The 11,941-nt window shown below is 47.6% G+C and overlaps 1 protein-coding gene across 6 annotated transcripts in view; it reads right to left on the bottom strand.

Moving 5' to 3' along the window:
- The window catches only part of LOC144093441 (dopamine D2-like receptor), a 510,329-nt gene extending 499,198 nt beyond the window's left edge, over positions 1 to 11,131 (bottom strand). For 2 of the 6 annotated variants that reach the window (XM_077626817.1, XM_077626815.1), the window contains exon 1: positions 10,646 to 11,094. The gene's annotated coding sequence lies outside the window, so the exon portion shown is untranslated. Of the gene's footprint in view, positions 1 to 10,645 lie in introns of all 6 variants that reach the window. The other 4 variants (XR_013306275.1, XR_013306276.1, XM_077626814.1 and 1 more) reach the window with 4 other exon arrangements.
- Between the last annotated feature and the right edge of the window lie 810 nt (positions 11,132 to 11,941).

Below are 11,941 nucleotides of genomic sequence, written 5' to 3' on the forward strand. Positions count from 1 at the left end.
TCTGTACAACCACAGTGCTTCGGCCCAATATCTAGTGGAGCCTTCAGCAGAGCCGAGACACTTCATATGTCCGTGACCTTTCTGTTAGCATCACGGCATTATTAAAACTGTACGCCAATGCCGGCTGGCAAGATTAAGACTGCTGTAGAGTTCAAGATTTCGAATAAAGCACGAACTGGCCTTCCATTATGAGATTTACCGCCTCACCTAACCTCATAATCATAACCACGGAAATTAACATTGCGATATGCTTAAAATATCCAGCGCAAACACCATCTGCGGGCTTCAATGTAGCAGTTTGACCTAATTTCTCATTCTGTATCAGATCTTTGGTATGTGCTTGTATTAATAGAAGGAGGTGCTAAAGAAGCGGACAACGAAATTGGAGCCATGGACTTTGGAACACAGTAAATCACCAATGCTCAAACGCCTCTAGCAATGCATACAGTTTGCCCTCTCAGCATGCATTTATCCAAAATTAATGAAAGTGGGATGGAATGGCAACGAAGTGGCATTGTAAATTAATGCGGACAGCGTTTATTCGCACAGGAGCGCGCTACGCCTAATCTCATGCATGTGTTGCTTGGAAAGCGATATTAGTGGATTAAAAGCAAACAGCAAGAACCGACCCCATGGTAACAACAGTTTTCCCTGCAACTTTGTAACATCTGCAGCAGCATTCAAAGAAAGGTAGAGCTCAGCATTGACATCGCTGACCGAATGTCGACTGAAAGAATGGGATGCACTTTCGGTGTAGCATTCAGTTGGGCCACCGGCCTGCTCCTTTTTATTCTGTTTACAACAGCGTGAGCAATCACTGCAAGTCAACTCACGAAACTTTCCTTCCACAGCAGCGCTAACTCTTGTCCGGCGTTGTTGTGGCATATCCGATGTCACAATAACACACTGCTTGCAACTTTTTGTGTTTGCATTAGAGATCGTAAGGTCTCCAGCCGGAGACCTCTACAGTACACACTCACTTTATGTGCAAGGCTAATCTCTGCGTAAGCAATATGAAAAGTATTGCTCTTTTATTGCTTTGCTGACTGTGTTAAATGTGACCTATTTTTATCTGTACCCAGTGTGCTTCTTGTTGCGAGTTTTTTTTCTTTTATTTTCTTCATTGTACAACCCACTCCTGCCTGGGCTATTCCTTGAAGACTGGCAGGATTGATGAAATAAATAAAACAAAACACTCTCACACTCATTCTGCACACTGACTCTGCGCACTGAACAACAGGGCCGCAGAAATCGCATCAGGCATCAAAAGTAAGAAATCAACAGCAACTATAACGTGGGAGGTGTAAGCGCGGCGATTGTAGCTACGGGGGCTTAAAGCATAAACGACCGTTACCGGAACTGCGTAATCGGTACCACCAGCGCAACTACTGGATTTTGACGTGCTACACCGAAACCACTACTACCACTTCCCCCTCGCTCTTTATTAGGTAGAGTACAAAACTAGTCCTACATTTCCTGCAATTTCAGATCGTATTCAGCTAGTACAGAAACGATATAGAAAGTTGTAGTTTGTTCCTATCTATACGGAGGCAGGTACAACAATGCGCTGGTGCTGATGCGCATCGCTGGCGAAACTGTTTACGACGACCGTGTTTACGACGGCGATAGTCGCCATTTCCCATTAGTCAACCGATCGCACCGGCGCCAAGCGTACGCCCACGGCAAGCTGTCTGTTACTATTTAGCGGCCCTGCCGAAGCGGAAGTGCGTCTCGCTTGATCGCCCGCCGCGCTGACAAGGCAGTGTGGCTGGCCGTCGCTTCTGCGTCGCTACGCCCGATATGGAGGAATCCAGGAACGGCGGCATCGAGAATAGAAGAGAAAACAAAAAGGAGGACGAAAGAAGAGAAAGCAGGTAGCCTAAGGTAAGAAGGAACGTAAGCTAACTGAGGCTAACGATAACCAGTGACGGAAGCGGAGCGTAGGAAAAAGGAAGCGGAGGCTGACGGCAACCGCCGACCGCTGGTTACTGCCCACTGGGGAAAGCGGATAATGGGATGAAAAGAAGGGGCCAGCCGTAAGGAAAGAAGGTGGCCAGCGCACATGCAAGAGAAAGAACGTCCATATTATACGCCATAACATTTGACGGCGGCCCACTGGCCTGGAAAATATCATGACGCGGACGCAAAAGATAGCTGCCCCAGATTACGGGGAACGCCCATACATGGAGAGAAAAGCACCCCGTGACGTGATTCCGGCTCTCGCGATGCGCGCGCGGACAGGCTCCCGTCTCTCTGCGAAGCCTAACGTGACTAAATCAAACCTGATCTAATGGTGAATTCCAATCGCAGGCCCGGAGCGGTCTGCACAGCGCCTGAATCCGGCGCAGAGCGCGCGACCTGAAATTGCGATTGGAGTACACTTGCTCTGGCCAGAGCATGCAGGCCAGAGCATGTAGGGCGCCGCTATCGCCGCTGAATAAGAACGTCACGCAAACTTCCGGTCGGATCCGCCGATTTCGGCGGAGCAGTCCCGACTTCTCCACGGAGCCATCTCGGCTCGGCAACCGCTCCCTGTCTACGATTGGAAGACGCGATCCGTGCCTCAGATCTGCGTTTGGAATACAGTTGCTCCGAAAAGAGCAGAAAACGTTGCTCCCGAAGTGATCCAACTCTGCGATTGGAAGTCACCATAAGTGCATAAACAAGTGGACACTGCTCAGCCTCCGAGTTATTAGCGGATTGCAAACAGCGTGAATCTGAAGCCGTACTACTCTTCCTTCACTTTTCTCCTTCCTTCTCTCTTTATTTTTCTCATCTCTCCCTCTCTCTCTCCGTTCTTAGCCCTCATTTATTTTTGCTCTCGGATTCCACCCATTTATTTTTCGTGCAACTACCTTACAGCAACGCAGCTGACGACGCAACGAAGTTCACGCTCAAACGCACAGGCGCACCGCGTGCACCATGCGTGGAAGTAAAAAAAGCAAAAAAAAAGGCGAAAAATGAAAGGACCGTGGCGCTAGTTCTGTCCCTCGGCGGTTGTTTATAGCGCCCCAGGGTCGTACCAAATCGCACGCGCGACGACCTGACGCAATTGCAGCGCTGTCAAAAACATCGCCGCTGGTTCTAACCGACGACCGCGCCGCCAGCGTGGTTTCCTCCTCGTTGCCTCCGAGCTCAGCACCAGAAGCGCTGTAAGCTTTTCCACCCAGCGAGCCAAGCACAGCTAGCGGCTCCTCTTCGTGAGATGTGTTGCGGTGTGCTTTCTGACGCATAAGCAACTCAGCCCATCAAGTTGCGAAGGCAGCTTTATTGGTGCTTTTTTCAAGTGCCCCAACTTGCTCACTGCTTAAGAACAATAATAATAAAAAAACGCAGCGCATTTAGAAAGCTCGCGTGTCTCTAGGGAGAATGTGAAAAACAAAGTAATTATAGCTTGCTTAGAGGGCTTGCGTCTCTGAATGACTTAAAAAGCAGTGAGCGGTCCAGATGTGCCCCTTCGAAAAGCATTTTTGAATGAAAACGTATTTCCTGCATGAAAACATTTCGCGCTGCAGACCAAAAAAGTATTTGCAGCAACAGAGTTCTCCGGGTGGGGAAATTTTTCTCTTTACTTCACGTAAGCACGAAAGTGTGTACATATGAGAAGGGTGTGGCCGACGAAAATTTGGCACAGTGAGGTAACTTCAAGGAAGTTTTCCTGGAGTCCGCCCCATTTCCGGTTTCTCAGGAAATGCTTTACTCGGTAAAGTTTATTGTTTAGCTCACCGTCTCATCTGGCTTGCCATTTTCTTGTATATATATATATATATATATATATATATATATATATATATATATATATATATATATATATATATATATATATATATATATATATATATATATATATATATATATATATATATATATGTGTGTGTGTGTGTGTGTGTGTGTGTGTGTGTGTGTGTGTGTGTGTGTGTGTGTGTGTGTGTGTGTGTGTGTGTGTGTGTGTGTGTGTGTGTGTGTGTGTGTGTGTGTGTGTTACGTATGTAGGTAGCGTTGACTCCGCAGGATAAAGGTTTAAGGGAAGTGGGCACTTCTACAGAGACACATTTATTTATCAACGTTTCGGCGGCGGTGCGGTCTTCTTCAGGACTGTAGTGGTATCGCGTAAGATGGACGTTTTAAGTCTGTGAGCTGCAGAGGAGGGAGAAAGGAGTGTAACAAGCAAATAGCAACAACAGTTGAAAAAAATTAAACAAAAATTAAAAATGGGGGTGCGGGGATCAGAGAGGGAAAAGATTGGGGGAGGAAGCAAAAAATAGAAAGAAAAGAGAAAAAAGGGGGGGGGGGGACTAGTAAGGAAGGACGGCCAAAAAAGGAGGTGGCGAAACGAGAGAAAAGGAGAGGAAGACGGTGCGGGGGACATGGGCAGCGCGGCAACCACAGCCGTACGAAAGCAAAACGTGCAAAACGTCATTTGCGCAGCGGCGCCTCTTTGGCCACGCATCTGCAGCGGCGCCCATCTTTGTGTTTGTGCACTTTGTTTGTGTGTTTTGTTTGCACGTTTTGCTTTCGTACGCCTGTGGTTGCCGCGCTGCCCATGTCCCCCGAACCGTCTTCCTCTCCCTTTCTCTCGCTTCGCCATCTCCTTTTTTGGCCGTCCTTCCTTACTAGTCCCCCCCCCCCCTTTTTTTTTCTCTTTTCTTTCTATTTTTTGCTTCCTCCCTCAATCTTGTCCCTCTCTGCTCCCCGCACCCCCATTTTTATTTTTGTATAAATTTTTCAACTGTTGTTGCTATTTGCTTGTTACGCTCCTTTTTCCCTCTTCTGTAGCTCACAAACTTAAAACGTCCATCTGACGCGATACCACTACAGTCCTGAAGAAGAACGCACTGCGGTCGAAACGTTGATAAATAAATGTGTTTCTGTAGAAGTGCCCACTTCTCTTAAACATATATATATATATATATATATATATATATATATATATATATATATATATATATATATATATATATATATATATATATATATATATATATATATATATATATATATATATATATATATATATATATATAAAGAGAGAACGCCACAGAAGAGTGGCAAAGATGTCCGCAGTTGTTTTGCTTGTGTTTTGATCGGTTCTTTCTGGGCTCCTCAGTTCTCCACAAGTTACTTCAAGACTTTGTGCGTAAGAATTTGACAGTGAAAATGCTTTTTTTTTATCTGTGCATGGTCTCATAAGCGTGTATAAAGCTCTAATACTGTCTGTGCAAAAAGCTTTTTTTTTTTCCCTGCAACACTTACTCAATGACGAAGCGCTGCTTCTGCTACTTTACTCGGCTTCGTGCTCGAAAAACTTGCAACATCTTTGTCGAACACGAACACAGATTATCTCCCAAAATGTGCCGAATTTTTTTGCTTGTCGCTTCGTTTTAACGAGATATTGTCTTACCGACAGCATTTCTTGTAATAATGCATTTTGCATTAGATCCTTTTTCCTGGTCAGAACTAGATCTGTCGCAAGAACAGACACTTTGTGGTCGCATAAAAACCAGTTCTGTGATACAGAAGTCCAGGAGGTATAGTATAGAAAATTATGTAGCTGAAAAAAGCACTCTTCTGGTACAAAAAGATTTATGCCTCAGGATACTACTACAAGAGCTTTTGTTGTAACAACCAGCATATATATATATATATATATATATATATAATATATATATATATATATATATATATATATATATATATATATATATATATATATATATATATATATATATATATGGTAGACGCAGTCTATCGGGGCCGTGTTTATTTCCCGACTTTCAGCGCCGATCCTGCTGCACACCTGTCCGCCGCCGCCTCATAAATGTCTCGAAAAAGAAAAGGTTTGCCAGGGATGGCGTGGCTGTTTACATCGCATTTATAACGCGGCCGAACGTAAATGTTGACGCCTCTGCTCCGACTATCCGCTTTTTACACGTTAAGCCAAGCAGCACATGTAATCTGTCCAATGTTGAAATGGATGGGCCTTTGTTGGACCGGTCTTTGCCAGTATATTTTCAATACAGGACCGGTTATCTGTGTTGCTTGGTTAATATTACTCCCTGCTCTCCAAACTCGTCCTTGTGCATTGCATCTAGAACAATTGGCGAGCATTGGCTGTCTTCTAATAAGGTGACCTTTTTTTTTTATGTCGCGCTAGCCATCGCGCTGTGTGTGAGACACGTCGATTGCTCTCTACAAACGTTTACGCGACGCACGACGTTTAAGGAAAAAACTAGAGCCGGCTGCGTGATGGCTTTATTCAATTTTGTGGAGCCCTCTCTGGTACTGAGAACAATGACATGCTAGCAGCTTCTGACTGTTAACTCCGGCGCAGAGACGTCGCAGTTAATCTTCGCGTGCAAACGTGAGGCACAATGGTCAGCGCTGATATAAGCACTGGAGGTGGCCTGATTTGCCGGCACTCAATCTTCGCACCTTGTTTGCATACAGGCCCCGACGTGACTACAAAACGGGACGACAGCGCTCAGCTGCCGAAGGTATTAATAATGCGGCGCCGGGCGCATTATTCAAAGTTTGCGCAGCCCACGCTAACTCTGGAGTATCTATTTAAAAAGTAAAAAAGCGAATACGGTGAATACGGTAATGCGACGTGCTTTCCCCCATTCAAGGAAACAGACGAAAAACAGATCGTACTTGAACCAGCCATACGTGAGCGCCTATTTCCAATAAAAAAAAAACCATCACTTATCTTATCTGCACCATTAGGTCACGAGTATCCACTTAGACTGAACGACTTAATGGAGGCAACGCCACTGAAGAACGATAACGTCGCACATGTCCTTCCGCTCCATGGGGGGGAACGCATGAATGCAGGTGACGACTCAAGGAAAGCCGAGCCTAAGTGGCAACCGTCGCGTTCAATTAAACTTCACGAGCGGCTAGACGTTCTCGCACGGATGTTATCTCAGGTCACAACGGGTCGGAAGGCCTTGCGAACCTTCGGTGGCTCACTGTGCGAAGTAATTCTGAATGTACTTAACCTAGCGCGACGTGAAAAACTACAATTCGGTCATCAAAGAGTTAGCGAATTTCAGCGCCAACTGGTCGCTTAACTCTGCCTTCCTATGGTGTTATTGATGAATTTAAGCGCACACCTACGATTGACATTCCCAGAACCTTTTTGTGCCTGCCGCTGAGCGAGCACGTAAAGCCGAACGGATTGGCGCTGAATTGGCGCTTAAACGCCCGAGTGGCGCCATCGTGTTTCGCCTGTCTCTCGCATCCGGCGGCTTTGGGTTCGCGATTGCGCACTACTGGGACCGGCACCGTTGTGGCATCTTCTCGGCATCGCGTGCTAGCACGTCTGTATCCTCTCGTCATTGACATTTTCACTCAGGCGTGCAACACCAGATCCATATGTAGTCCTCGCTCGCGTTCGCAGCGACTCGCCAGTTTCTTCCTAGCACCCATGCATCTTGTCAGCTGCAGTGGAGAGCGAAGCAGTGACGGCGCGCTCACGCGGTACGTGCTGCTGTCGTCATAGGAGCCCCAGTCAGAAAACGCTGCAGGAAACTTACGGTCGTCACAATAGATTTTTGTTGAATTTTTGGCGATAAAGTTGTAGTAACAACAGACATACTAAAAGTACAAAGCAAAAATATATTTTGCTGTAGTTTTGGCAGGATTCTGTCGTTTTTTTTTTTCGACTGGGGGTGAACAGTTTCGGATGACAAGAGACCACCACAAGTCGTACTAACAGCTAGCGCTGCATAAAATTGAGATTGAGAGAAAGAGCACTGGCTGTCTTATTGGTGGACCTCCCAAAGACTTCTCTGCGCTCAGCTTTTACAGGGCCTTAAGGAACTGAACCAGTGAGTGGGACGAGTATGGCAGAGGACACTGGTGCTGATGAGTACTGCAAGCTGGGTATCGAGGGACACGCGACAAGTACGTTACAGTGCCCACGGCGCGCCGCGGAAGGGCAGTGCTTTAACTGCCGCAGGAGCATGAAAAGCAACAGCACGAGTATATTCTTTCACTTCCAGCTCAACCATATTCGAAACACAGCTTGCCCGGATCCAAAGCCAATGTTCCGCGGTTCGATTCCCCACTCGGGCGCAGTGTGCTTTTCCACCCATTTCTACCCAGACTATAAACCGGCCAGCGGCTATCGATCAGAGAGAGTTCTGAAGCTTCGCTCTACAAAAAGCTACGCATTTGAAATAAGCATCCTATACCTTTTCTCGGAGTGGAAGAAAGCCTGAAGTATGCAGAAATGGTAGCAATATGTAATGCCAAGATAATACAGAGGGCATTGGTTGCCACCAGGTTAACTTTCGGCGTGCTCATCGCCCTCATGGTTTTTCCTGGCGCGGAACCACACCCTTTATGCGTCGACATGAACAGCGCACACCATTCGAACCAACAATGAAGATGCCGGTAGCATTACAAGCCCCAAGTAAACGTCTGCTAATGACGAATCTGCGCCTGCCAGGCCCCTATGTGAAGTTAAACTGAAAGCAAAACCATTAAAAAACCAGGCTTTTCTTTTATGGTGACGGGTCTTAAATATGCTAGCACGCATCCGCAGTGTCATGTTTACCGGATATCTGTCTTGAGGCCGTGAAGAGAAGTTAGGAATGATTTGTGGCATCTCGATTTTTAGGGACCAATCTTGGATGTGGTTGATGATGCAGATGAGTGTTCAAATCATGGAGACGCGCTGGATGGCAGCTTAGCAACAGAGATTCGGAACCCATGCGAGCTAAATTAGAAGCATTCCGTATATGTAACTTCGGTCTTAACACTGCGTTGACACTGTAAGAGTGTTCACTGCGTCCGTAAAGGACCTGCACCCTCCGTTAGATTTTTAGCAATAAAGACTTCTATGATGAATCGGGGACGAATGTTGTCTATGCATGCATGCATGCCAAACGAAAGGAGAAGAAAATGTTGCAGGACGCGAAAGTAAGTCGTTATCCTAGCGCGCATTATTTACCAGCACACACATACGACGACTAATTAACATGAAATATATTAGGATCTGTCCCCTTTCTCAGCATCATGAACTTCTAATCCCGTGATTTTCGCGGGACTAACATGTGTGCTTCGTAAAAGAAAAAGGAAATGCTTTCAAAGAGAGAAACGAATCAAAACGAAGTGCGCCAGCGGAAAGCAGACTGCGTGCTTCACAGTGCTTAAACCGTTAAGAACTAGTGGAGAATGCGGGACTACAAAGGTTTGTCAGATGGCCAGAAACTATAACTCTCCTCTAAATGCGCCAGCAATTCACGATAATCGCTGCACCAGCAAACTTTGAGGGTTTCTTAGCAGAAGTCTGAATTCCTTCGCTTGACTTTCTCCAAAACCCTCATCTCCCTCTGTAAGTAACCTATGCTTTGTGGCACACTTGTCGAATAAAAACAAATGTTCGCTGCAAATACTCAGCAGCTGTTGCAGCCGGAACTGGAAAACAAAGAATATTTTCGCTTAACTGCGAGTTACAGCATCGTGTGCGGCGAATAACGGATATTTGCACGACACAAGAGGCACTTTCGAAACTTTCGATTACCTAGCTCGCAGTACCTCGAGCCAAACTTTACTTTTCTCTTAGTACAGTTGGACAGAGTCCGCTCCAACAGTCACAACAGTAATGGAAAGTCGGAGTACAAAAGATCGTTCCATCAAGCATTCTAGTTAAACTGCGAAAGTACTCTTACAGGGATTATGCGCTTTATCGTATATATAAATGAGATAAATTGCAAAAACCGCATTAAACTACAATTTACACCATACGATCTAGCAGCCATCTCACTGCCAGAACAATCTCCAAACCGTTCTTTGTAGCCCCGCTGGCTGGTCTGTGACCTCCTCCACAGCACTCGTCCGAAAAGGTCATCAATAATGTTCGCGACACGCCGCACAAAGCCCGCGCCCGTTCGAATGACAGACCTGACGCATGGTTCGTCGTGCGCGCGAAAGAAGCGAAAAATTCCCGCGGACAAGGCGGACTGTATCCAGCCATTGACATTTAACCTGCCTTCGCGGCCTGTCTGCCGTCGCCGAGTTCGTCCGCCGGGCATTGAATGCGCCTCTGCCTGTGTCGCGCACGCGTTTGTGAATCGAGTTCGCGTCGCCGAACGGGAACGACTGGCCGGTTGTGAACGAACGCGAATGAAGGAGCGCAAAAGAAATCAATCAAATACTGGGGAAAAGAACCAAATCGAAGATTCCGCGCTATCAGTTTGAGAGCTATAATTTATCGATAGCCACTCATCGACAGTCGACCTTGAAAACGGACGCGGTGCTCGGGGCGCAGCTGCGATGAAGTGAATGTTGCCGCGTCAGCTGATGCCCGTATTTTTGCACCAGGTGAAGGCTGCTCTTTTCAGTCGCCGGTCCGATCACGACAGAAACACGGGCCATCGTTACGATCTGCAAAAATTTCGCTCTAGGCTCAAGCGGGACAATTGTGTCGGAAGTCTGGCGATGCATTATAAAGAGGGAATCGCATGTTCATTTCTTCCCAGTACATTTTCCGTGTGAACGAGCACCACGAAGTACTAAAAACGCGCGAATATACCGCATAGTTTCAGTTTCAGGAGAGAATTAGATGGCGGATTTGCTCTCACAAAGATGCGGCACGCCCACCGCACACACTGACCACAGAGCGCAGGTGTGGACTCACCTCTGTGTCTTCACCAAACAGGTTCCCTTTCCACCGTCACGCACTGCACGGAAGACGCTTAGCAGACGTGACAACACCGAAATCCTTTCAGCACGTGATCCCGGAGACTAGGTGCTGCTGAAAGCAGAGCAGTGACGAATTGGGCCCTTCAGCGAAGATGTGTCAGTCAGCTTTGAGATCTAAGACCGCGTGCTTGCCACGGCAAGAACTGGACGAGGTTAAGAACCTCACACGCGCTGAGACAGCGTGACCGTCCGTCCAAAAGAGGTAGCGCACGCCGTTAACTCTGGACGACACACAAACACACACTCGCACGTTCACACACACAGGCGCGCGCGCGCGCCAACTTCGCCGGAGCCGCTTCTAAACAGCCTGGAGATCAACAGGCGGCTCCACCGCAGGAGTGCGGAGGCAGCTCGCCGGTCGCGAAGCTCCGGCTGACACTTCTCGCACTTCTCCGGAGCCTGGGGTCGACCCCGACAGCGTTGGAGGGGGAGGGGGTGAAGAAGCGTGCGCGCGCGCATGGCGATCTCCACGCCTCCGGCAACCAAAAACGTGCATGAAAAACCTTTCGCGGCGGGAGTGTGGCGCCATCTAGGGGCAGGCGGAAGAAACCGTATGACGGTGCGATGCGCCGCCGGCGCGCGCCGACTTTCGTCTCCCGGTTACCTTGGCCCCTTGGCCGCGTGCTTCCACCGTGGCCGCGTGCCATCGCCGACCAATCCGATCCGGAACGCCAACGCGAGGGAGCCGCGTCCGGGTGAAATTGATCCCCCTTCTCGCCAGTCCGAGCGACAAATGCGAGCTGCGGGAATGCGCGATAACGATGGCCTACGGCATGATGAATCCGGGCATCGCGCGCTGTGGTCGGTTTTCTACCCATATCGACTTTCTGTTTCCCTTCTTCTCTTTCTATTGGCTTTGATTTATCTGTTTATGGTTCGTGCACTCTTGACAGCCGTTGTTATGCTTGTGCTCTCGCTAGACATCGAGGGCAGCCAATGCTGCCGTGTGAAAGCGTCCGGCGTTTAAGTTGAAACAAGCAGTGCTAATTTTCATGGTAGGGGGAAAGATAGATATAGGGAGGTGAAGAAGAAGCTTATACCAGTTCCCACATAGAGCGTAGCACTGGCGACTTAAAGGGGCTTTGAGAGGGGCTCCAATAAAGATGCGTCATGCCTGAGTTGTTAAAGCACGCCGCTTCACGAATTATTGTCCAGCAAGAATCTTTTAATGCGTTTTGTAGAATCGGAGTTATCTGTAGTCAAAGTTTGAATTTCAGTGCCTTCGCGCCTC

Source organism: Amblyomma americanum, chromosome 6 (assembly GCF_052857255.1).
Source record: "Amblyomma americanum isolate KBUSLIRL-KWMA chromosome 6, ASM5285725v1, whole genome shotgun sequence".
Classification (NCBI taxonomy): domain Eukaryota; kingdom Metazoa; phylum Arthropoda; class Arachnida; order Ixodida; family Ixodidae; genus Amblyomma; species Amblyomma americanum.